This window comes from Trichechus manatus, unplaced genomic scaffold, assembly GCF_000243295.1.
Source record: "Trichechus manatus latirostris isolate Lorelei unplaced genomic scaffold, TriManLat1.0 scaffold00095, whole genome shotgun sequence".
Taxonomy (NCBI): Eukaryota; Metazoa; Chordata; class Mammalia; order Sirenia; family Trichechidae; genus Trichechus; species Trichechus manatus.
The window spans coordinates 1,560,135-1,585,266 of record NW_004444031.1 but is presented as its reverse complement, the minus strand read 5'-3'; positions in this window follow the sequence as shown (position 1 = coordinate 1,585,266).

Sequence of the window (25,132 nt, the reverse complement as noted above, 5' to 3'; positions counted from 1 at the left end):
TTGGACTGTGGAGTGATCAAAACCTGTTAGTGCATTGTTCACACATTTACCTTCACTTTTAGCATTCTGTGAATGCTGACCCAGCAGCCCACAGTTGTCTTTGTCTCCAGGGACTATTACATCAAATTCCGAATTAAACATTCCGAATACCAAAAAAATAAAAAATAGCATAAATGGAAATGTTGCTCAATATTATACCGATAGTAAGTCTGCAATAAGTGTTTCTTAAATAAATGAATGAACCAATAGTGCATTCACTTTTTTTTTTTTAATGTTATTGTGGGAAAATATATACACGTAACCAAGATTTTGCCATTTTAAGCATTTTTAAGTCCACAAGTAAATGAGATTCATTATATTCACCATATTGTGCAATTATCACCACTATTCATTTCCAAGTTTTTTATCATCCCACACAGAAACTCAGTACCCCTTAAGTAATTCTCCATTTGCCCTCCCCTAGCCCCTGATAACCACTAATAAACTTTTGTCTCTATATGCATTTGCCTAAATGTTTCATATAAGAAGGATCAAACAATATTTGTCCTTTTGTATCTGACTAATTTCATTTAACCCAATATCTTCAAGTTTCATCCATATCATACATGTGTCAGAATTTCATTACTCTATGGCTAAATATAGGAGCCCTGATGGTTCAGTGATTAAGCACTTGGCTACTAACCGAAAGGTCCATAGTTCGAATCCACCAGCCACTCTGCTGGAGAAAGATGTGGCAGCCAGCTTCTGCAAAGATTTACAGCTGTGGGAACTCTATGGGGCAGTTCTACTCTGTCTTACAGGGTCACTATGAGTTGGAATTGACTCAACAGCAACAGGTTTGGTTTGGTTTTATGGCTAAATAATATTTGTTGTATGGATATACCACATTTTGTTTATCCATTAATCCGTTGGTTGGTATTTAGGCTGTTTACATCTTTTGGCTGTTATGAATAGTGCTGCAATGAACACTGGAGTACACTATCAGTTTGAGTCCCTGATTTCAAGTATTTTGAGCACTTGCCTAGCAGTAAAATTGATGGGTCATGAGATGACTCTATATTTAACTTTTTGAGGACAGGGCAATCTGTTTGCTATAGCAGCTGCATCATTTAATCCCACAAGCAAAGAACAACTGTTCCAATTAATCCATGCCCTCACTATCACTTATTTTCTGCTTTGTTTTGTTTTTATAATAGCCCTTGTAGTGACCGTGAAGTAATATCTTGTTGTGGTTTTGGTTTTCATTTACCTAATGAATAATAATGTTGAGCATATTTTCATGTGCTTATTAGCCAGTTGTATATCTTCTTTGGTGAAATGTCTATTTAAGTCCTTTGCACATTTTTTTTTTTTTAAATTGGGTTGCTTATCTTTTTGTTGAATTGTAAAATTTCTTTATATATTCTGGATATTAATCCCTTATCAGATATATGGTTACTAAATGTTTTCTCCCGTTCTGTAGATTGCGTCTTCCCTTTCTTGATAAATATCTTTGATGCACATTTTTAATTTTGATAAGATCCAATTTATGTATTATTTTTGCTTGTGCTCTTGGTGTCATACCTAAGAATCAATTATAAAAAACAAGGTCGTGAAGATTTATTCCTGTGTTTTCTTCTAAGAGTTTTACGGTTTTAGTTTTTATACATAGGTCATGGATCCATTTAGAGTTAATTTTTTTATATGGTGTGAGATATGAGTACAAGTTCAGTCTTTTACATGTGGAGATACAGGTGTCTCAACACCATTTGTTAAAGAGACTATTCTTTCCCTCATTGAATGAACTTAACATTCTTGGCAAAAATCAATTGGCCATAGATACATTGGTCTATTTCTGTACTCTTAGTTCTATTCCATTGAACTTTACATGTATCCTTATACCAGTACTACATTGTTTTGATTATTGCAGCTTTATTGTGTGTTTTGAAATTGAGAAGTGTGAGTCCTCCTACATTGTTCTTCTTATTTTAAGATTGTTTTGGCTATTTGGAGCCTATTGCAATTTCATATGAATATAAAGTTTTTTTGTTTTGTTTTGTTTTCCATTTCTGTAGAAAAGGCTGGTGAAATTTTGATAGGGATTGCATTGAATCTATATATTTCTTGGGATAGTATTGACATATTAACAATATTAAGTCTTCCAACCCATAAACACAGGATGTCTTCCATTTATTTAGGTCTTCTTTAATTTTTTTCAGTGATGTTGTATAGTTTTCAGTACATACGTGTTTCACTTCTATGGTCAAATTTTTTCATAGATATTTTACTTATTTAGATGCTGTTGTAAATAGAATTATTTTCTTAATTTCCTTTTCAGATTGTTCACTGCTGATGTATAGAAACACAATGACTTTTGTATGTTGATCTTTTACCCTGCAACTTTGCTAAAATCATTTATTATCTCTAGTAGTTTCTTGTGGAATCTTTGGAATTTTCTATATATGGGATGATATAATCTGTGACTAGAGAGACTTTTACTTCATTCTTTATAATTGTGATGGCTTTTATTTCTTTGCCTTGCCTTATTGCTCTGACTAAAACTTCTAGTATAATGTTGAATAGCAGTGGTTAAAGTGAGAATCTCTGTCTTGTTCCTGATCTTAGGGAAAAAAACTTTCAGTCTTTCACCACTGCACATGATGTTAGATATGAGTTTTTCATGAACGTCCTTTATCCTGTTGAGGAACTTCCCTCTATTCCTAGATTGCTGAGCATTTTTATCATGAAGGGATGTTGGATCAATTGAGATGATTATGTGATTCTTTTACTTTACTCATATGGCATATTGCTTGATTTTCTTATGTTGAACTGTGGGGATATATGCCACTTAAACATGGCTGCACTATTGACAACTGCATCCCCCACAGGCCTCTATGCTCAACATGTTGAGACTTGTCACGACTTGTTTTCCCAAACCTATTGTCCCATTACTGATTGGCTTGTTTACCTGAATTCCTCTCCCTTGCCCGAAACTTATTGTTACTCACCCAAAGCCCATTGTTCTGTTATTTGCTTCACTGCTTGCTGTATTGACTATAAATAAACTCCTGGGACTGAAGCCAAGGGTCGACTCCTCAGAGTGACCCTCCTGGCCCCACTTCTCTGTAAGAGTTGTGTTTGGTTACTGTCTCTGCCGTCCTGACATTCGCCGCCGCTGCGACAGAACTACTCTTTCATTCCTAGAATACATATCATTTGGTCCTAGTGTGTAATCTTTAAGCACTGTGGTGAACTTTGTTGAGGATTTTTGCATCTATCTTCATAAGGGATATCACAAAACAAACAAGAAAACAACAAAATAAACCCAGTGACGCTGAGTTGATTCCAACTCATTGCAACCCTATAAGACAGAGTAGAACTGCCTCAAAGGGTTCCCAAGGGGGTAAATCTTTATGAAGCAGACTGCCACATCTTTCTCTAGTGGCTGGTGGGTTTGAACCACCGACCTTTCGGTTAGCAGCCAAGTGCTTTAACCACTGTGCCACCAGAGCTCTTTTTAAGGGACATTGGTCTGTAGTTTCCTTTCCTTGTGTTAGTTTATCTGAGTTTGGTATGAGAGTAATGCTGGCCTCATAGAATGAGTTAGAAGGTGTTCCCTCCTCTTCAATTTATGCATTTGTCTTTTAAAGCATGTAGGACAGAATAATAAAGTTATATCTCAAAAAATTCCACAAAACTGACTTTTATATTTATCCATGAAATTACCTTTACTGGAAATCTTTTTTTCTTCATATAGATTTCAGTTACTATCTAGTGGTCTTTCTTTGCAACCTGAGTACTCTCTAGCATTTTTGTAGGACATGTCTCATAGTAACAAGTTTCCTTACCTTTTGCTTATATACCCATTGTCGTCCAGTTGATTCCGACTCATAGTGACCCTTTAGGACAGAGAACTGTCCCATACGATTTCCAAGGAGCAGGTGGTAGATTCAAACTGCTGACATTTTGATTAGCAGCTGAGTCCTTAACCACTGTGCCACGAAGGCTCATTTGCTTATACAGGAATGTGTAATTTGTACTGCATTTATTTGAATGACTCTGAGCATGCATCTTGTCCTGTGCATGCACGTGGCTTTTCTAATTCTCCCATATACACAGTGCTTTTCCTGATTCAGCATTTGCTTAGTTGCCAAAACCTTTGACTGGTTTCCAGATTTCTAACACCGTTGATTCTGATGGTTTCTGCTTGAATTTTTTTTTTTTTTTTTTTTTTGCTGTTTTTGTGGCAGGATGGGAGCAGGCAGTTGCTTACGCTGCCATCTTGCTCTGCCTCTCTTTAATTATTTTTAATACAATACTTACTATCCAAGTACAAAGGCTTTTTTTTTGTTTTAATTGTAAAGAAAAAAAGAACTCAATAGAAAATGATTTATACCACAATATTGTTTATTGAGAATCATGTACAAATATTATTTATAAAGAGAAAGCCCAAAATATCTTAAAATTTTAATATTGTCCCATTTGTATTCTCACATCTAATGACGGTACATTGCAACACTTTCTCTTAGGGACTTTGTGAAACAGATAAAAATGGAGGGGGATCTGTTTTTAAAACCCTCAAGTGAATTGTTTTTCTTAGTTTTTTTTTTTTTTTCTTGTCTGGAGCACAACAAAGCAACTAATATTGGAGATGTAACAACATCAACAAACAAACAACAAAAGAAACATAAAAATGAGTACATTGCTGGTAATAATATTTTCCCACATAAACAGAATTTTTATAAGATCAGCTAAAATATATTGTAGCTCTCTGTGGTCATGAATGTTATGTTGCTGGTAATTTTAGATAAGGTTAAAATTATAATTGTAATTAAGGTAATTTATATACTGCAATTGTTATGGAATTTTCTTTTTAATCTGAGGAGAATATAAAGAGATTCTATTTTTTTGTACATACTCTTTTTGACTCATTTTCAATTTTCAACCACAATCTTGGTGAAGGGGAGTTAGAATATTGCTTCTTTCATCTGTTGGAGGAAATTACCTGGATTCTGCTCCTTTGGTTATGAATATATAAATATATTTATCTGTCTGGATTTTCAGCTAAGTGGACCATATCTTACTGTGTTTTGCATGTAATATCGCTCATCACACAACACCGTCAGGGAAATACATGGTACAGACAATGATGTATGTGGCTGTATGTGAGAGTTCTTCAATAAATTTACTAGAAATACGTAACTGAAAGTGCCTAGGTGGTGCAAACAATTTGCACTCAACTACTAACCTAAAGATTGGCAATTTAAACCCACCCAGTGGCACCATGGAAAAAATTCCTAGTGATCAGCTTCCATTAAGATTACAGCCAAGAAAAACCTATGGAGCCGCTGGGATGGATAAATTGGAGATACTGTAATGGGATGAGATATTTGGGAGCCTTGGGAGAAGGTGAATGTATTTTGCATGTGAGAAAGACGTGAATCATTTTGGGCCAGGAGGCTGTGGTACTCACTGCCCAAAATGGCCTCCATGACACCTTCTTCTTGGTTTTCACAAGTCCCCTCCAACTCTGTATCAGGGTTCTCTATATGAACAATAAAACCATACGGCAGTATTGTTATGTCACTTCCAAGATTAAATTATTTAAAAGAAAAAAAAAAAAAAAACCCTGTGATTTTTGTTTATGCTACTCTCTTTTTCTCTGCCACTCACCCTGGGGGAAACAAGCTGCCATGTTGTGAGAAGCCCTATAGGAAGGACCAGGTGGCAGAGAACTGAAGCTCAGGCCAACAGCCAGAAAGGAACTGTCACAGGCCAACAGTCACATGAATGAGCTTGCGTGTGAATTCTCCAGCCTCAGTTAAGCCTTCAGATATCTGCAGCCCTGGCCAACAGCTTAACTGCAACTGCGTGAGAGGCCATGGGCCAGAATGGTCAGCTAAGCCACTCCTGGATTTCAGACCCTCAGAAAATGTGTGAGATAATAAATGTTCGTTGTTTTAAGCTGCCAAGATTCAAGGTAATTCTGTTACACAGTAATATACAACTGAATATTTTATATACATACTTGAAAATAATAACATTTTAATAACAAACCAATTTCAGTCTAAAATTTATATAAAAATAAGCTGGATCATTCAGAAAAGAACTGTAATGATAGGTCCCTAGACTTTCTGACTATTTAAACAGGCTCATTTCCTATAAATATAGCTGAAGCTTTGAAATATATATATATATATACATACATACATAATTATATTTATACACATATACAATTATTATGAAGATTTTCTTTCTTATAAAAAAATTGGAAGCAATATAACTGTCCCTTAACATGGAACTAGCTCCATGAATTGTCATACACGAAATGCCTCTGTAGACAGTAAGAAGTATGAGGAAACTATATGTGCTCTAATGTTGGAAGATATACAAAACAGAATATAAAGCACAAAAAATAAGTGCAGAACAATGTGTATGGTTTGGTATAATTTGTCTCTTGAAACAAACACATATATATATGTACACACACACACATTTTGTAAACATATGAAACAGTTTATAGGGAAAGGCAAAGAGTATCTAGGGATAAAATTTAAGAAAAATATTTTAGTACTTGTGGATTTTGTACCACGAGCATTATTACTTATTAAAAATTAGCTAAATATTTTAAATTAAAAAAATAGGATATATAGGGTTTGAATATAATGCTCATCTGCTATAAAAACAAGTGTGGTTCTAGATTTTAAAAAAATCTTTCTTAATATTTTTCATATAAAAATATACTTGCCCATCTATTAAAGGGTAGCTCCATGTATAAATAATTATCTTCAGTACATGAGACATAGAGGATATGGCTCATAAAGCATAGTTTTCCACATGAATAGTTAAATTACAAAATTAAGATTGATTTTTTCATCTTAAAAAGGGAAACTAATAATAACTATTTAGGTTGCTTATTAATGAAAAAAAAAAAGTCCTTGCTACTAACTAAGCTTCGAGAAGGCATATGTTATTAACACCTAATATTTCAGTGAGAAAACATGCCTAAAGGAATGAAATGAGAGAAGGGGCAGAAATGGGAATTTACTTTTTAAACATAGCTGGCAGACTAGATCATTTAATGCCATGAGATTACATTATAATCTGTAAGGATGTTAATTACTTTTAACATTTTTAACACTAGCCTTTTAAACTGAGCATTTTTAAATCAAATTCTTGTGACTTCAATGTCAGACATGTCACCAGTACATTTTAGCTTTCTCTTTGGCATTAGAGTAGTATAATAAAGAAAAGTATTTTTTATATTCATGCTATGTATTTGTTTCCTGGAAGCCCAAAAAAATAGAATAAGGAATAAAAAAAAAAAATGTAAGGATCATATCTACTGAAGAGAATTCAGAGGTGTGCATTTAAAAGAGCATCTTCAGGAATGTTTTTGCGTGCAACACATTATAAAGATGCTACTGCCATGATTATGTGGGAGATTTCAGCAGAATGGCAAATGATGGAATTCAAAAAGCACATTAGAGAGCTTTTTATGCAAGTCACTAAATACAGCTGTTGTGAAGTGAATTATTAAAATTTGAGACTAGAATTTTTTATGACTAAAATTAAAAAGGGAAAACAATGAAAAATGTGGATATTAAATATAATTTATAGAGAAAATAAATATTAACATACTAGATCATTAAATGACAACACATAAGGGCAAATCACACTGAGATATATTTATATGGAGGAGCTAATTTCCCCTCCTTTTTCTTAGTATTTTAGTTCCTCACATTCATTACATTCTTCTTTCTTATAGACAACCTAATCTCCCTATTCACATATCTTTTGAACTACAAAAAAAAAGAAGGCATGAGTTCATAATATAGCTATTCACCTGAGTTCTTTCACCATAGTTCCAAGGAGCTAATTGAGTGTGACGTCCTTTTCTGCTTGGCAGAAACTGCCGTCTGCCAGTATGATTTCACATCCTTATAAAACTGTCATTGTGGTTTCACCTGTCTCTTTCAGGGAAGATGCTCTGTCTTCAAGGGAACCAATCCAGAAAGTCATTTTGATAATACATTCAAAGATTTGTAGTCTCTCCTTTGAATATGTGAAGCTCGACATTCGTATATTGAAGCATATTTCCTACTATACTATTTTAGACTTCATAATCTTATTTGTAAACATCCTATACAGTACAGCACTGGTTCTCAAAAGTAGGTTCCCCAGACCAACTGAATCAGATTTGAGGGGTTGGACTCAGCAATCTGTAAGGAAATAAGGTCTCTAGGTAATTATGATTTATGCTAAAATTTTCAAAAATAAAATTAAAAGGGGGAAAAAAAGTAGCCTGGGTGAGTGGGGAAACACTAGGCTGAGCTCTAGACTGAGAAGTTACTAATTGTAAGTGCTTGCTCTCCTCAAGGAGCCAGTTGACTAAAACTGTTTAACCTCATTGTTTAACTGCAGAAATCCTGTCTCTACCAATGACCAACCATGAGAGTTCAAGCAAATTACTTAAGATGTTGGTTCTAATTATTATCCTCTGTGAAGAAGTGATAATGGTAGTCTTTAATGATTATTTAATAACGGCTTAATATATACTTATTATTGTTACATTTTATTTTTCATACTATAGATTTTATATGCTCTCTAAGACAAATTGCTTAATCTTCTGAACAGCAATTACTCATCTGAAAAATTATAAATAATGCCCACCTTGGAAACTATCCTACAAATCAAATGTGAAAATGCACGTGACAGCAGGTAACACTGTGTTCCAGGGTATGATAAGCAGCCAATTTGGAGTTGGCTTTTAATTGTATTTTCACCGTTTGAATGCTTTTATTGGCAAAATTAATTTTAGTACTTTTTTCACTTTTTCTCTTGTTTAAAGGAACTTCTTCCTTGACAGTCTTCACTTGGCTGTGCAATAGGTCTCTTAAAATGAATATGTCCCAAGCTGAGCTCCTGATTAGCACTTTATTTATCCTCCACCAGCCAAAACGACTCCTCTCTCAAACTACCCTATCTCAGTAAATGGCAATTTCTTCTGCTGACTCAGGTCAGACCTTTGAGTCATCCTTGAGTCTTCTCTTTTCTTTGCCCCACATTTATTTGTGATCTTTCAAAAACTCCTCTTGTCTCTACCTTCAAAAATACATCCCAAACCTCAGCACGTCTCATCACCTCCCCTGCCTCCACTCTGGTCTGCGTCATCATCCTCCCTCATCTGATCGTTCAACAGATGCCTAACTTGTGTCCATGTTTAAACCCCTGAACTTCCTGAGATCATTTCTCCTCATAGAAACTAGAGTTATCCTCTTAATCGGTAAACCACATCCTATCTCTCCTCCCTTAAACACCAATTGCTCTACGTCTTACACAGTAAAGGAGTCATAATCCCCCTTGCCAGTTCTTATCAAACTATCTGTAGGCAAAAGACCAGTTGTTTGTTTGCTTGTTTTCAATTTTTATAGATCAATGCAGTTGTAAAACAAAATAAAAATAAATTAATATAAAAGTTTTTTAAAAAGATGTAAATTCAAGCTCAACAATGACATGCTTGGAGTCATGGTAATGTCAAATAGCTACAAAAGTGTTCCAACACATTCTCTCATTTTCTGCATTTGTCTTTGCACCAATCGATAGACACTTTCTGAACAGCACTGAAGCAAGTAATCTGTCCATACTCCCTTAATTGTTTGGCTTCATCCCCTACAACTCTCTTCCTTGCTCAATCTGCCAACTATGCTGCTTGTAGCTCCTCCAGGAAGACAGGCACATTTCCACTCTGGTCCTCTGCACTTGCTGAAAGTCTGCTTGCATAGCTCTTCTTCTTCTAAAAACTGTTTTATAGAACCTCAGTTATTTTATTCAAAGGTCAACTACTCATTGAAGCCCTACCTAAAAGTGTACCACCCTAGACATCACCATATAAATGCTTTTCCCCTGCTTTATTTTTCTCCTTTCTACTTATCACTATGCACCATGTTATATATGTTACCTAGTTATGCTGTCTCCTTATGTGTAAGCTCCATACTGGCTAGAAATTTGTAGTTTGTCTCTGCTGTGCTCAGCATAGCTAGAATAGTGTCTGACATCTGGTAAGTACTCAATAAATTTTTATTGAATTGGTGAATGAGAGATTAAGTATATGAATACTCTGCATATCCTTACTGGAATAAGGACATTATTGGTGATTGGAATGCAAAAGCTGGAAACAAAGAAGGATTGGTGGTTGGAAAATATGGCACTGGTGATACAAATGATGCTGGATATTTCATGATAGAATTTTGCAAAACCAACAACTTCTTCATTGCAAAAACCTTTTCTCAACAACATAAATGGCAACTGTACACATGGACCTCACCAGATGGAACACACAGGAATTAAATCAACTACATTTGAGGAAAGAGATGATGGAAAAGATCTATATCATCAGTCAGAACTAGGCCAAGATGGACTGTGGAAAAAATCATCAATTGCTCATATGCAAGTTCAAGTTGAAGCTGAAGAAAATTAGAACTAGTTCATGAGAGCCAAAGTACGACCCTGAGTATATCTCACCTACATTTAAAGACCATCTCAAGAATAGATTTGACACATTGAGCACTAATGACAGACGACCAGACCAGTTGTGGGACGACATCAAGGACATCATACGTGAAGAAAGCAAGAGGTCATTAAAAAGACAGGAAAGAAAGAAAAGACCAAAATGGATGTTGGAAGAGACTCTGAAACTTGTTCTTCAATTCGAGTAGCTAAAAGGGAACAAAGAAATGATGAAGTAAGAGAGCTGAATAGAAGATTTCAAAGGGTGGCTCGAGAAGACAAGGTAAAGTATTATAATGACATGTGCAAAGACCTGGAGTTAGAAAACCCAAAGGGAAGAACATGCTTAGCATTTCTCAAGCTGAAAGAACTGAATAAAATATTCAAGACTCAAGTTGCAATATTGAAGGATTCTACAGGGAAAAAATTAAATGACGCAGGAAGCATCAAAAGAAGATGGAAGGAATACACAGAGTCACTATACCAAAAAGCATTGGTCAACATTCAACCATTTCAGGAGGTACTATATGATCAGAACAGATGATATTGAACAAAGAGTTCCAAGCTGCACTGAAGACATTGGCAAAAAACAAGACTCCAGGAATTGACAGAATACCAATTAAGATGTTTCAACAAACGGATGCACCACTGGAAGTGCTCTCACTCCTTTATGCCAAGAAATTTGGAAGACAGCTACCTGGCCAACTGACTGGAAGAGATCCATATATATGCCTATTCCCAAGAAAGGTGATCCAACGGAATGCAGAAATTATCGAAAAATATCATTAATATCACATGCAAGTATAATTTTGCTGAAAATCTTTCAAAACTGGGTGGCAGCAGTATATCAACAGGGAGCTGCCAGAAATTCAAGCCAGATTCAGATGAGGACATGGAACCAGGGATATCATTGCTGTTATCAGATGGATCCTGGCTGAAAGCAGAGAATATCAGAAAGATGTTTACTTGCATTTTATTGACTTTGCAAGTGCATTCAACTGTGTGGATCATAACAAACTATGGATAATATTGTGAAGAATGGATACACTTAATTGTGCTCATGAGGAACCTGAACTTAGACCAAGAGGCAGTCATTCAAAGAGAGCAAGGGGATACTGCATGGTTTAAAGTCAGGAAAGGTGTGCCTCAGGGTTGTATCCTTTTACCACAACTACTCAATCTGCATGCTGAGCAAATAATCTGAGAAGCTGGACTATATGAAGAAGAACGAGGCATCAGGACTGGAGGAAGACTCATTAACCTGCATTATGCAGATGATACAACCTTGCCTGCTGAAAGCAAAGAGGACTTGAAGCACTTACTGATGAAGATCAAAGACTACAGCCTTCAGTATGGATTATATCTCAATATAAAGAAAACAAAAATCTTCACAACTGGACCAATAAGCAACATCATGATAAACAGAGAAAATATTGAAGTTCTCAAGAATTTCATGTTCCTTGGATCCACAATCAACACCCATGGAGGCAACAGTCAAGAAATCAAATGACACATTGCATTGGACAAATCTGCTGCAAAAGACATCTTCAATGTGTTATTAAGCAAAGATGTCACCTTGAAGACTAAGGTGTGCCTGACCTAGCCATGGTATTTTCAATTGACTCATATGCACGCGAAAGCTGGACTATGAATAAAGAAAACCGAAGAATTGATGCCTTTGAATTATGGTGTTGGCTAAGAGTACTGAATACATCATGGACTGTCAAAAGAACGAACAAATTTGTCTTTGAAGAAGTACAACCAGAATGCTCCTTAGAAGCAAGAATGGCAAGACTACATCTCACATACTTTGAACACGTTATCAGGAGGGATCAATCCCTGGAGAAGGGCTTCATAGAATAGAGGGACAGTGAAAAAGAGGAAGGCACTCCACGAGATGGACTGACATAGTGGCTGCAACAATGGGCTCAAGCATAACAATGATTGTGAGGATGGCTCAGGACCAGGCAGTGTCTCGTTCTGTTGTACATAGGGCTGCTGTGAGTTGGAACTGACTTAAAGGCAGCTGACAACAGTGCATATCCTTAAAGTATCAGTGACATTATGGTAGTTATTATGTGAAGCATCAATAGAAAACACATTGTAACATGATAAATGTAATGAAAATAGTACCTAATAAAACCAAGGCTCATTGATAAAATCCCTAATACAAAATGTCTGCTTAGGAATATAGTGGTTGTAAATTATTTGAATTAATGCACATTACACTAAAAAGATTGTTAAAATTCAATTGGAGCCCTTGAGGAAATGGCAGCTCAGATGAGTGTTCAGGAGTGATGCAATTTCTAGATTTAAGTGAAGCTAACTGTGCCACTTAAATTGTATTTGCTCACAAGTAGAATTCCTTAAATAGTTTGTTAGAGAATCATAATATCTGTATAAAACTGGTTTGATACTCCTGTATTTTTCAGGAGAAAAACTAAGTAATAACCAAGCAAGCAAACATCTGAGCATAAGTGTAACAATCTTTTTACTCTTCAAAACCTCCTATTCTGCTTGGAAATACTCAGACATTGTTTCAAACATGTTTCTAAATGTATTCTTCTTAGACCCCTAAAACTTTGTCAGCTCCAAAAGGCACTCATTGTACAGGTGCAAGTGAGTTAAGAATTGAATATTTCCGATTATCACGATCCTTGTTAAAAAAATTTTAAGGTTAAAATATTCCTGGGGGATTAATTAATCAAATTCACCTATTTTAAAAAGAAGAAATGTAACATTCATAAATGATACTTGGTTTCCGAAAAGTCAAAATCAATGAAGAGGTTTCTTTTCACTCTCAATCTGGTGCTATTTGTATTATACTGTAACAGCTCTTAAAAGCATATTGGCATATTCATACAATAAAACTAAGCAAACCTTCTTATATTAATTGAAAAGGTAGTTGAAGAATACATCACTGAAAATGACATATATTAATTTTAAACATTTTATTTTATTTTAGAAACTAGTGTTCATATCTTTGCAAAACTTTTGACATAAACCTAAAGTCTTTGAATGTGGTTCTGTTGAAGGATTGGTTAATTTTGTCTCCTATAAATGACAAGTTTCCAAATTTTACTTATTTATATTTGGGTAGCTTTTTAATTTCTTTAAAAACTCTTACAAAATAACCTGAGTGGAGAATGATTTAGATTTTCATCTTCACCATCACAGCTGCCCATATATTTACAGTAGCCTCACACAGATCTATTAAGAAAAAGGATACTATTTGGCCATTCACTTCTTGATGCCTATACAGCTTTCGTGTATTCTAACAGCACTTTTTTTTTCTGTTCAGACTAATATTTGATTAATTAATAAAACATCAATTATATAATAACAATAAAAATACAACTAACATAAACAGGCTTGTGAACAATTCTAAATGACTACATCTCAGTTTTGGGGCATAGTGTGTCAGTATATTAGGAAGTAGCCTATTAACCATCAATACTCATCATCCAATGAGCACCAGAGGGTATATTTCACAATGGAAATTGTTTAACTATAGAGTTGTTTAAAAGGATTTTAATAAGGGCATTTCAACTGAACTAATTAACTATTCTGCGCTGGTCTTCATCTCAGCCACTGAAGCTAAATATTGATGCTAAGATCCTAGAGTGGCCAGCTCTGTTGAGAGAATTGCATTGCCCCATTGCTGCAAAAAGATTCCTGGTGGTGCAATGGTTAAGCACTCTGCTGTTAATCGAAAGGTTGGTGGTTTGAATCCATCCAGAGGCTCTTTGGGAGAAAGAGCTGGCAACCTGCTCCTATAAAGATTATAGCTTAGAAAACCCTATAGGGCAGATCTACTCTGTCACATGGGGTTGATATGAGTCAAAATCGACTCTGTGGCATCTAACAACAACAACCTTGCTGCAAGGAGGCAGAGCCGATATAATGTGAAGTGTTGTTAATACGAAAAATCATTAACTTTCAAATGTGTTCATATAGAGGCACATCAGCTTTATTAAATACTGATATTTAGTTAATATACTGAATTTATGATTTGCTCATGCTATTAAAAACTTATTTTCAATAAATTGTCACTTTTATTTTGAAACAAGATGAGTATTTACAAATTAAATGAACATCGATATACCAATTCTCTATATGCATAAAAATTGAAAAATTACTTAAAATTTTTCTCATTCATTAGACCTTTTGCATGCAAAAAAGACAAATTTAAATCTGCCTATATTTGTTTCTAGGAGCCCTGGTGGTACAGTGGTTAAAGCACTACGCTGGTAACTGAAAGGTCATCGTTTCAAACTGACCAGCTGCTCTGCAGGAGAAAGATGTGGCAATCTGCTTTCGTAAAGATTTACAAACTTGGAAACACTATGGTGCAGTTCTACTGTGTCCTATAGTGTTGCCATGAGTCAGAATCGACTTGACAGAAAAGGATCTGGGCTTGGTTATATCTGTTTCTTACTATTCCATGATATGCAGTAATGAGCACTGAAATATCACAGGAAGGCATAAGTAAGGGAGATACTGAAGATCTTAGAAGAAGTAGAAATGAATGGTCAAATTCCCCCTGTAATATTTTAATATTTCTTAATCAAAATTCTGTATTATATACTTCTCTCTGTGTGTACGTATGTTTATGCACACAGAATTATGGTTTTTAAATAGTTTTTTTAAATAATTTATTATATTTTATGTTAAGGTGTATACTCCCTTGAAATATTTAAATGACTGGTATTTTAACACTCAAAGAGAAGACAGGCAAAATATTTTAACAAGCTCATGTGACACTGAAGTTTAGATTTTAATCATGTAAAGTGGTTTACTAGAAAATTCGAGACAGATTTGAAATTGCTTTTTTCTCAATTTAAGAAAACATCTTATTTTTCTGGAAAGCTCTATCGTAATGCATTCATTATGAGAGACAAAATTAAATAAAAGTACTATCAAAACCATAGTGACTATATTTTTCCAAGAAAATAGTTAAAGATATTATTAATGATGAAGGCATTAACTCACCTTGAAAAAATCCATTTCTGTGTTTACCTAGAGGCTCATAACTAACGATAATGTTCCTTGTGAAGACTAGGGAGACCAGACCATGTTAAAGCTTTCCAATTAAACCATGTAGTAAACTTGCACAAAATGTAGTTTCTAAAAAATTGAATTGCTTTAGAAAGAATTCATTGAAAAGATAAATTGTCTTTTTTTTCCTAAGCATCATCATCATTCTCAGAATAGTACCATCTTTGAACAATTATACCCAATAATTAAACGTTAAAAGAACAAACGTATCTATTTTGCGAACTCTCACTTTGCATTCCAAAAGCATTCTATCCAGAGCCAAAGAGGAGAATCACAATTCTCAGTGAATGACACATCCTCTTCAGTATTAAACCAAAATTATTTTCTGAGGACGAAATAATTTAGCTTCTATAAGCACTGATACAGCCAAGAATATTAAAATAATCATTGGAGCAGTCTGCTGCTGATTGTCATCCGTTTTGTCAAGTCTCCTAATAGACCAGTGTTTATTCTGTGTTCTTTCTTGATAAGCTTCTTTTTATGCTTCTTTGATTTCTCTAACAGAAGGCTGAAAAGCTCTGTGGAGTATTCCCACAAAATGTGCTATTTACTGGGAAAAAATGGATGCATAAGAGAAAAAAGTATATCCTAAACATTGGCTTTAAAAATGGAGAAGGCAACATAAATTTTTTGATATGCTAAGATTAAGAAAACTGCTAGTTAAGCATAAGACACAAGTCACACCTAGTCAGCTAGTTTCCAATTACAAGTTCTTAACTATTGTATGTGCCTTTCAATTATGCAACTAAAGAAGAAAGTGATATGTTGTTTTAATGAGAATGTATTGTTTTGTCTGTCTAAATTCTGCTGGGGAGGGTTCCCTTCTTTTAGGGCACAGACACATTACAATCACTTAGTTCTATTGGAATTGCAAGGTACTCCACATGAGTCAAATGTGACCACATAATATATTACCTTATGCTACTTTGGTTGGTTGTTTGAATTAAAAACTTGATGGTGAGGCTAGATATGTAACCCTAATCATTTCTGACAGCCAGGTTTCCTGTCCTGTGAAAAAAGCCAGTTTGCCTATTTAAATAACTAAACCAATATAGGACGTGTATTTTGACATACTGGCCCTGCCAGTAAGCATCCCTTACATTAGGCAGGGAGTGACCAGCAACACGGAATACTTTTTGGTTTATCGGCAGTTTGAAACCACCAGCCGCTCCTTGGAAACCCTATGGGGCAGTTCTACTCTGTCTTATAGGGTCACTAGGAGTCGGAATTGACTAGACGGCAATGGGTTTGTTTTTATTATTGTTATTATTATAAAAAGGTTTAAAGAACTAAGGAAAACCGTGTTTAAAGAATTAAAGGGAGGTATGATGGCAATGGCCCATAAAATAGACAATATCAACATGAAGGGAAAACTTGAAAAAAAAAAAGACCTAAATGTAAATTATGGAATTGAAAAGTCTAATAACTGAATACAGGAATCTTAAACACACATTGTAAAGTAAAAGATGTGAGCGTGAAGAAGCTACATACTGTATGATTCCAAAACTATGGCACCCTGGAAAACCCTAGATAAAGTAAAAAATCAGTGGTTGTCAGGGAGTCAGATGAATGGGGGGGGGGGTAAATAGATGGAACACAGGACATATTTTTAGTGTAACTATTCCATATGATACTGCAATGGTGGGCACATAATATTATGCATTTGTCAAAATCCACAGAACTGTACAAAACCAGAGTAAGCCCTAAAATGAACTATGGAGTTTGGTTAGTAATGCTGTATTAAATATTGGTTCATCAATTTTAACAAATGTACCACACTAATGCAAGATGTTAATAATAATAGAAATGGGAACTTACTGTGCCTTCTGCCAGTTTTTCTGTAAACCTAAAACTGCTCTAAAAAATAAAGGCTATTAAAAAAAGAAGGCAAAAAAGACAATTCTACATGTATAAAAACTGAGAGAATTTGATTCTAAAAGACTTGCTTTAGAAGAAATATTAAAAAGAAGTTCTGTAAGTTGAGCCCCCCCATCATTTCTCCCCATGCACACATTTATAAGCAGTTAGATTTATGTCTTATTATACTGAAGAGCCCATTTGGTGAAAATATTGTACAATTTTTCACCTTAAACTGCAAATTGTTCAGCATTCTCACAATTCCTGTTTAATTTTTGCTTTCCCAGTGAAAAAAAGGAAATACTACATATCCTGTCCAATGTTAATGTCTCTCTTGTTCTTTGGAATATGTATTTTTCATTTAGATTTTGCTCCTTTTATCATTTCTTCAAGGAGACTTGGTGGCGCAATGAAGCACTCAGCTGCTAACCAAAAGTTTGGCAGTTTGAAACCACCCAGCAGCTCCTAGGGAGACAGACCTGGTGATCTGCTTTCCTACAGACTACAGCCAAGAAGATTCTATGGGGTAGTTCTACTCTGTCACATGGGTCCCTTTGAGTTGAAACTAACTCAATGGCACCCAACAACTACAACAACAAGCACCCCTTCATCCCTTATCTCTTCTCTATCATTATTTTATTTTTTACTGTTGTGACTGTCTTCTTTTTGGATTTAAAAAAAAAAAAAAAACATACTCAAGTTCTTATTAAATAAAAACAAAACCCAAAATATAGTCTTCAATCCTATACTCTCTTTCATATAACACTTTTATTTTTGGCATTGAGCTGAGTTTTCCCACAAAAATATGCTTTGTAGATTGTCCTGTTTCCCTATATTTTATTTATTTCTAATCACTGGAGTGTGGTTTTCACTGACTAACATGACCCTTAATCCATTGATCTATGACCTTTATGTTGCCCTTTTCTGCCATCATCTTATAGAATTTTCACTGTTGCATACTGCCTGCTTTTTATTCCTCCCTACATGAACAACATTCAGTATGTTTCTCCTCTCTCTTTTGTTTCTTAGTCTGCTTTCCAGATTCCTCCGCTTGTCTTTTAAATATTGGGTCTGCAAATTTTTGTTTTCAGCCTTCTAATAATTTAACACATAAACATGTACTGAACTAAGTTAACACATAAACATGTACTGAACCACTGTTTGGTGCCCAAACCCACCTCCATATTTGCGCTGCTTACTACACGTTACTATTAAGCATGTCATGAGTTCCTGAAGTCAAATAAACAATTAATTAGCCCGTTTGCATGCTTTTTCATTTTTTAAAATGTCACCACCAACTCCCTAATGTTATATTTTCAGCAGTTTCCTATAAATCTGTCCTACACTTCACTCTTTCAAAACATTATATAAATGCCACATTACAATTACCTTTAAATTGCCTTTATCTGCAACATACAATTTGTGCTCTAGTTATGTCTATTCTGTATTTTTAAGAACTCTTTTCCCTTTCCTCACATCTCTATTGCTACATTCTCCGACTTTTAGAAACTCATTATTGCAATAACCTTCTAACTGCTTTCCTATCCTACAAAATAATACTTTTATTACTACTAAACATTAAAAGCATATTTGATCATTTGACTATGAGACCAAAAACACAAACGCATGCTTGACTTTCAGAAATTAACGAATACAACTGAACAAATTCAAATCAAGATGTGTAGACTAAAACATTATAATCTTTAAATAAAGACTAAATTTTTTCATATTCCTATGGAATGTTTAAGGAGCCCTAGTGGCACAGTGGTTAAGTGCTCAGCTGCTAACCACTAAGACGGCGGTTCAAAACCACCAGCTGCTCCAAGGAAGAAAAATGTGACAGTTGGCTTCTATAAAGATTACAGCCTTGGAAACCCTATGCAGAAATTCTTCTCTGTCCTATAGGGTCTCTATGAGTTCGAATTGACTCAATGGCAACGGGTATGGTATGGAATGTTTATCAAAACTCAATCATGTTATTGTTTCACAATACACCGTGCATAATATAGAAAATAAGTAAAGCAGCCTTAAGTCCTGGCCGTTGTAAAGCTGCTTGGCATTTCTGCTAGCTGAGAGGACACTGTGGTATCAGAAGTCTTAAAGTGTAGCTATGTACACTGTAGCACAGAGAACTTACACCCAATATTCCCACAGTCCTGTGAAGAATACCATACTGACAGAATCCCATGTGGATATCAGACAGCTTTAGATTTTCTAGTATTGCACTTAAAGATGTATAGTGTCTTATTGTCATTTTCTGATGGAAATCAATTTTGAAACCATAAATGTCTAACTTTATTTAAAGAAATGATATTATTTTGTACTAAAAGAGGGTGAAAACTATACATCACATCCTTCAACAAAATCTACTTGCTGTAGAATTAACTTCAAGATGTTAAAACTTGATTTTGAAAGAAAATTAAAACCTTTGTGCCTAAAGCTTATTATGATGAGTTAAAGTAGAATGAGCAAGAAGATGAGAGAATTTGTTCAACAGTGATGGATTTGAAGGAAATTTTGACTGCTAAACAAAATTTCCACAGGGGAAAATAAATACAATCATATACTAGACTAAATCTAAAAAAAAAAAAGAATTGTAGAGATTTTACTCTTCACATTCTCACATCATCATACGCCTTTAAAATATAAGACAAATGAAAAACAAGCTGCCTGAAAATTAATAAATATTTTAAAATTTATACTCAAGGGAAAACATGTAGCTGTAAATGTCAACATTTTTTAATAGAAGAAATATTCAAATGAAGAGACTGAATATTAAGTGTATTAAAAAGAAGGTACAAACGAGGAATTATAAAAAGTTTAAATAAAGTATAATAAGTATTAATAAATTAATCCAAAAGTTATTTCTTTGAAAATGAAACAAAGTATACAAATCCTGAAGAAGTCTGAATATGAAAATAAATACATCAATAAAGAAAAGAAATACTACAATGTATGCCATTTTGCAATATTTACTTCAGATGACATTACTGAATTTATCATATTTTAGAATTTAAACTAAATTCTATGTTTCTGATAGGTAATCATGTAAATAGATATAACACATTATTTGGATTGCTATAGTTTCTATTGCATGACTATAAAATAGTCTGCTATTGACAACAGATTATTGGATTACTAGCTATCCAGACAAATTGTTAGACATGCTTCAATAAACCATCAACATCCTTATGCACACAAGTGGGCTTTTCTCTATGACAGTACCTAGAAATTCAATTGCTGGGTCCTAAGCAGGCACCTTTTCAACTTTATTATTACCTTCCAAAGAGATTGTGTTAAATTGATGTCTCCAGCAGCGGTTTATGGCAATGATTATTTTTCCACATTCTCTGTCATTGGTTTATCTGATCTTTTAATGTGTGCAGCTATGATGGGTGTGAAATTGTAGCTCACTGTGATTTTAATTTTAATACCCCTGATTACTGGAGAGGCTGGCCATATTTGTATATATTTATTATATTACATATATATATTTATTGGCCATTTGGTTTTTCAACTTAGTTTGTTGCCTAGCTAGTTCATATTTTCCCTTTTTCTATTAGGTTGTTTAAATCTTTTTTATTGATTTAGAAGGTTTAGTTCTTCAAATAATCCACACATTAATTCTTCAGTGATTATATATTGGTGACAATATCTACTCCCAGACTTTGGATTTTGATAGATTTGGTCTTTTGGTTAATTTTCTTATATGTTCTTTTTGGTTTCCACATCTTATGCAAATAATGGTAATTACCCTTCTCAAATTCCAATATATGCAGGACCTCCAAAACAATTACAAATGGAAGTAATGTTGGTGGATACCTTGTATTATTTCTGATGTCAAAAGGAGCCACTGTTTCAACACAAGGTGTTTGTTACAGATTTAGATAGATAGCCTTCATCAGGTGAAGAATTTCCATTCTTATATGTTGCCAAGTATTACCACAAATGGGTATTCAAATGTATCAAATACCTTTTATGAAGTTCCTAAGATTATTAATTCTCCTTATTTTATCTTTTCAAAGTATTTATTTTTATTAATTATTGAATAGCTAAAATGAATATTTAGTAAACATACATAAATATATAAACATGATATACTAGACAATGGAAATCTCTGTACCTACCACATAATTCACAACCAAAAATATTCCTAAATTTTGGTATTTAAAATGTTGGCATGAACACACTTGAAGATGTTCCCTAGGAGACTTTTCTGAACATTCTTCTAGGAGATAAACCAGGAAGTAGAATTTCTAGGTTATAGGGTAGTAACTGTAACTTCAGTAGATACTACAAAATTATTTTCTATAATGGTTCTATCCCCTTTACACCATTATTTTATTTTAATTTTTTTGTTTTACGTATTAAATTTTTTTAGTTGCTCCACATAAACATTAGTGCAAAATATTGGAAGACTGTCAAATTTTTATCATTCTAGTATCTGTGAAATGGTAGATCTTAGTTGTCTTAGTTTTAATTTTACTTTTTATTAAAAATAAGCATTTTCATATTATTTATTACTTTCTGTGTGAAATGCTCATTCATGTGGTTTGGCTATTTTTATGGGTCATTTTTTTTTTTATTGACATTTTAGGTAGACTTTACATATTCTAATCCTTTCTCAAGTATAATGTTGGAAATACCTTTTATTCACTTTGTGGCTTATCTTTTTATTTACATTATAGTATCTTAGTGAACAGATATTGTACATTTTTAAATAGTTGATGGCATCTTTTTTTTTTTAATGATTGGGATTTAGGGGGGAGGAATGTCCAATATAATATTTTTCTATATAAAGAACCAATTATCTTTTTATTCTTCTATCTTGATCTATTTATTGAGATTTCTCTTCTCCCCTTTTATCTTCTTATTCTTATTCTTCTTATTCTACAGGTTTGAGAGGTATACACACTTTTTCTATCATTATGGTTATCTTTGATATTTTACCATGAATACTTAACTGAGAAATTAATGTCAATCAATACCCTGTCCCTTCAAACACTGTGATACAATACAGATACTTTAAAATACACAATCTATGTGCTTTTTCTTTTTAGTGTTATTCTCTAACAAAATACACCTTATTATCATTTTTAAAAAAGAGACGTGGTTAGATTTACCTATCGATTTGTCAATTTTTTTACTCAGCTTTCTTTTTAGAATCTTTTTTCCTCCTTCCTAAAGCACAGTCTTTAAAATTAGAAACTTGTTTAGTGAAGTTCTATTGGTGACACAGTCTCTAAATTTGCTTAATTTGAAGAAAAGTGTTTTCACATTTTTCTTACAGATGAAATCTGGTTATTTTCCTTTAGCTCTTTAAAGATAGAATTCCACTGACTTCTATTCCTATTCTGATATTACTGTGGTGCCTGCTGCCAGTCAAATTGTTTTTCATCTGTAATCGATCTGCCTTCTGTGGTTTCAACATATAATTTCTGTCTGTCATTACATACTTTCACTATAATAGGCATAGATGTTGATTTCTTATAATTATCTTCTTTGTTATATGCTGTATCTTTGGATTCATGTCTTTCATAACTTTGGAAAACTCATCATTATCTCTTAAAATAGTTTTCTTTTCCATTCCTTTTGTTTTTTTCTCCTCTGGGGGCTCTGATTAAATATTAACCTATTCTCCAGGTTTCTTTACCTATTTTTCATGTACTTTCTCTGTTTATATATCCATGCTGCATTGCTGCATTATAGTCATTTTTTTTTAAGATTTATCTTCCAATTCATTATTTTTTCCTCTTTCAATATACCTAATATAGGTAGTCCCTGACTTACGATGGGGTTCCATTCCACTGACTGCATCATAAATCAGTTCTGATGTAAGTTCAATACATCTTTTTTTTTTTTTTTTGGTTATCATTATTATTCCCTTTTATTCTTAGTATCTTTATAAATCTGATCTTTATTTGTCTCCGGGGGTTGGAAGCATTGCATATAAATTTACAGATGTATTTTTATATATACATATATACCTACATAAAAAAACACACAAATCATAAAAATTTACTCTGCTAATGAAGAGTTGGATGACACTGGTATTTCTTCAGTCGAGGTAATAACTCAATTTGTGCAAGGTTTTGGATCATCTGGATTATTCCTAGGACTGAGGATAGCATTTCTAGTCAGAAAATTAATAAGAATTGTCTATATGCGCCTTTTCTTTTTTTTCTTCATGTATTCTGCAATAATATCTCACTGCTTCTTGAATCTGCCTATCAACTTTAGCAAGTGATCAGCGTTTGGTCCACGTTTTCATGCAACTGAAGCCCCTGATTTAGTTTAGAAAAAACTTCAGCTAATCCTTTCATTGTAAAATTTTTTGACAACTTCTTTCCTTCCTCTTCCGCATTATTTCTTTCTTCTTTAGCATTTCTTTCCTCTTCAAAATCCATTACGTCCCAATCTGTCAATTCCCTTTGTTCATGATCTTAGAGCTGTTCCACATCAATAATATCAAGTTCTAAATTCAGCCTTCTTGACCAATGGATGATTTTTCCACCAATCTCTTTCATCATATTATCCTGATCAAATGCTTGCAGCATGTTCACAATACTCAGCATTTTTTTCCAAATCACCACATGCATTTTCTAGTAACTTCCCCCCAGGAAGATGCAATGTTCTAGATACACTGAAGAATATTATAATTCTTCCATAAATCATGTATTGTTACCATATCTTCACCTGTTGCAGCTATTGCGTGAGCTAAGGTAGTCTGTAGGTAGTATGCTTTGAAAGTAGCAATTGCACTTTGATACATAGGCTGAATCACAGCTGTCATATTAGGAAGCAGATACACCACTTTCACATCTTGATTTCGATCATCTAAGTGAGGAGAATCTCCTCTGGCATGATCAAGTAGCAGCAGAATCTTGAAAGGAAGTTGTGTGTGCACTTTTGGGAAGAAACAATTTAAAAACCAGTCTTCGAATAACACCATCGTCATCCAGGCAGTCTTAAGCCTGGTTCATCGTAACTCAAATACGATGTAAATCCGGGACTACCTGTACTAGCTTTAATATATCCACTGATTTTTTTGGTATTTTAAATTTTCTAAAATTTAAATTTTGTTCTTTTTCTAATCTGCTCTGTCACTTTATGAAACTTGCTCGTTGCTCGCTCATATTTTATTTCCATCAATTATTTGCTTATATTTTGTAAGTATTAATTTTATATTCTGCATTGGATATTTCCAATTTGTTAAATCATTATGGTCAAAAACTTTGCTAGCTTTTTGCTAGCTGCAGTAACTGTCACACATGAGAATTGTTATAGGGAAAAAATCACAAAGTTTACTAAAGCAAAAAAAAAGTTTTATTTGGCATATGTTCAGAGAGGCAAAATTGGAAAATCGGACAAGCATGCTGCCACAGCCATGTCTGCCTGAGTCCAAGGAAATATTACAGAATAGATAAGAGTGGGAAAACAGACAAACATGCTGCTAGAGTCACATCTGCATGAGTCCAAGGAACATTACAGAATCATCAGTATATATTAATATTACAAATGGGTAAAACCATTGAAAGCTTCACCTTTTCACTGATTGGCTAAAAACTGTTAGATCAACATAATTCTACATTTTGAATCACCTTTTTTTTTTATATTTTATTGTACTTGAGGTGAAGGCTTACAGAACAAATAGTTTCTCATGAAACAGTAGTACACATGTTGTTTTATGACATTGGTTAACAACCCCACAACATATTAACCCAATAAC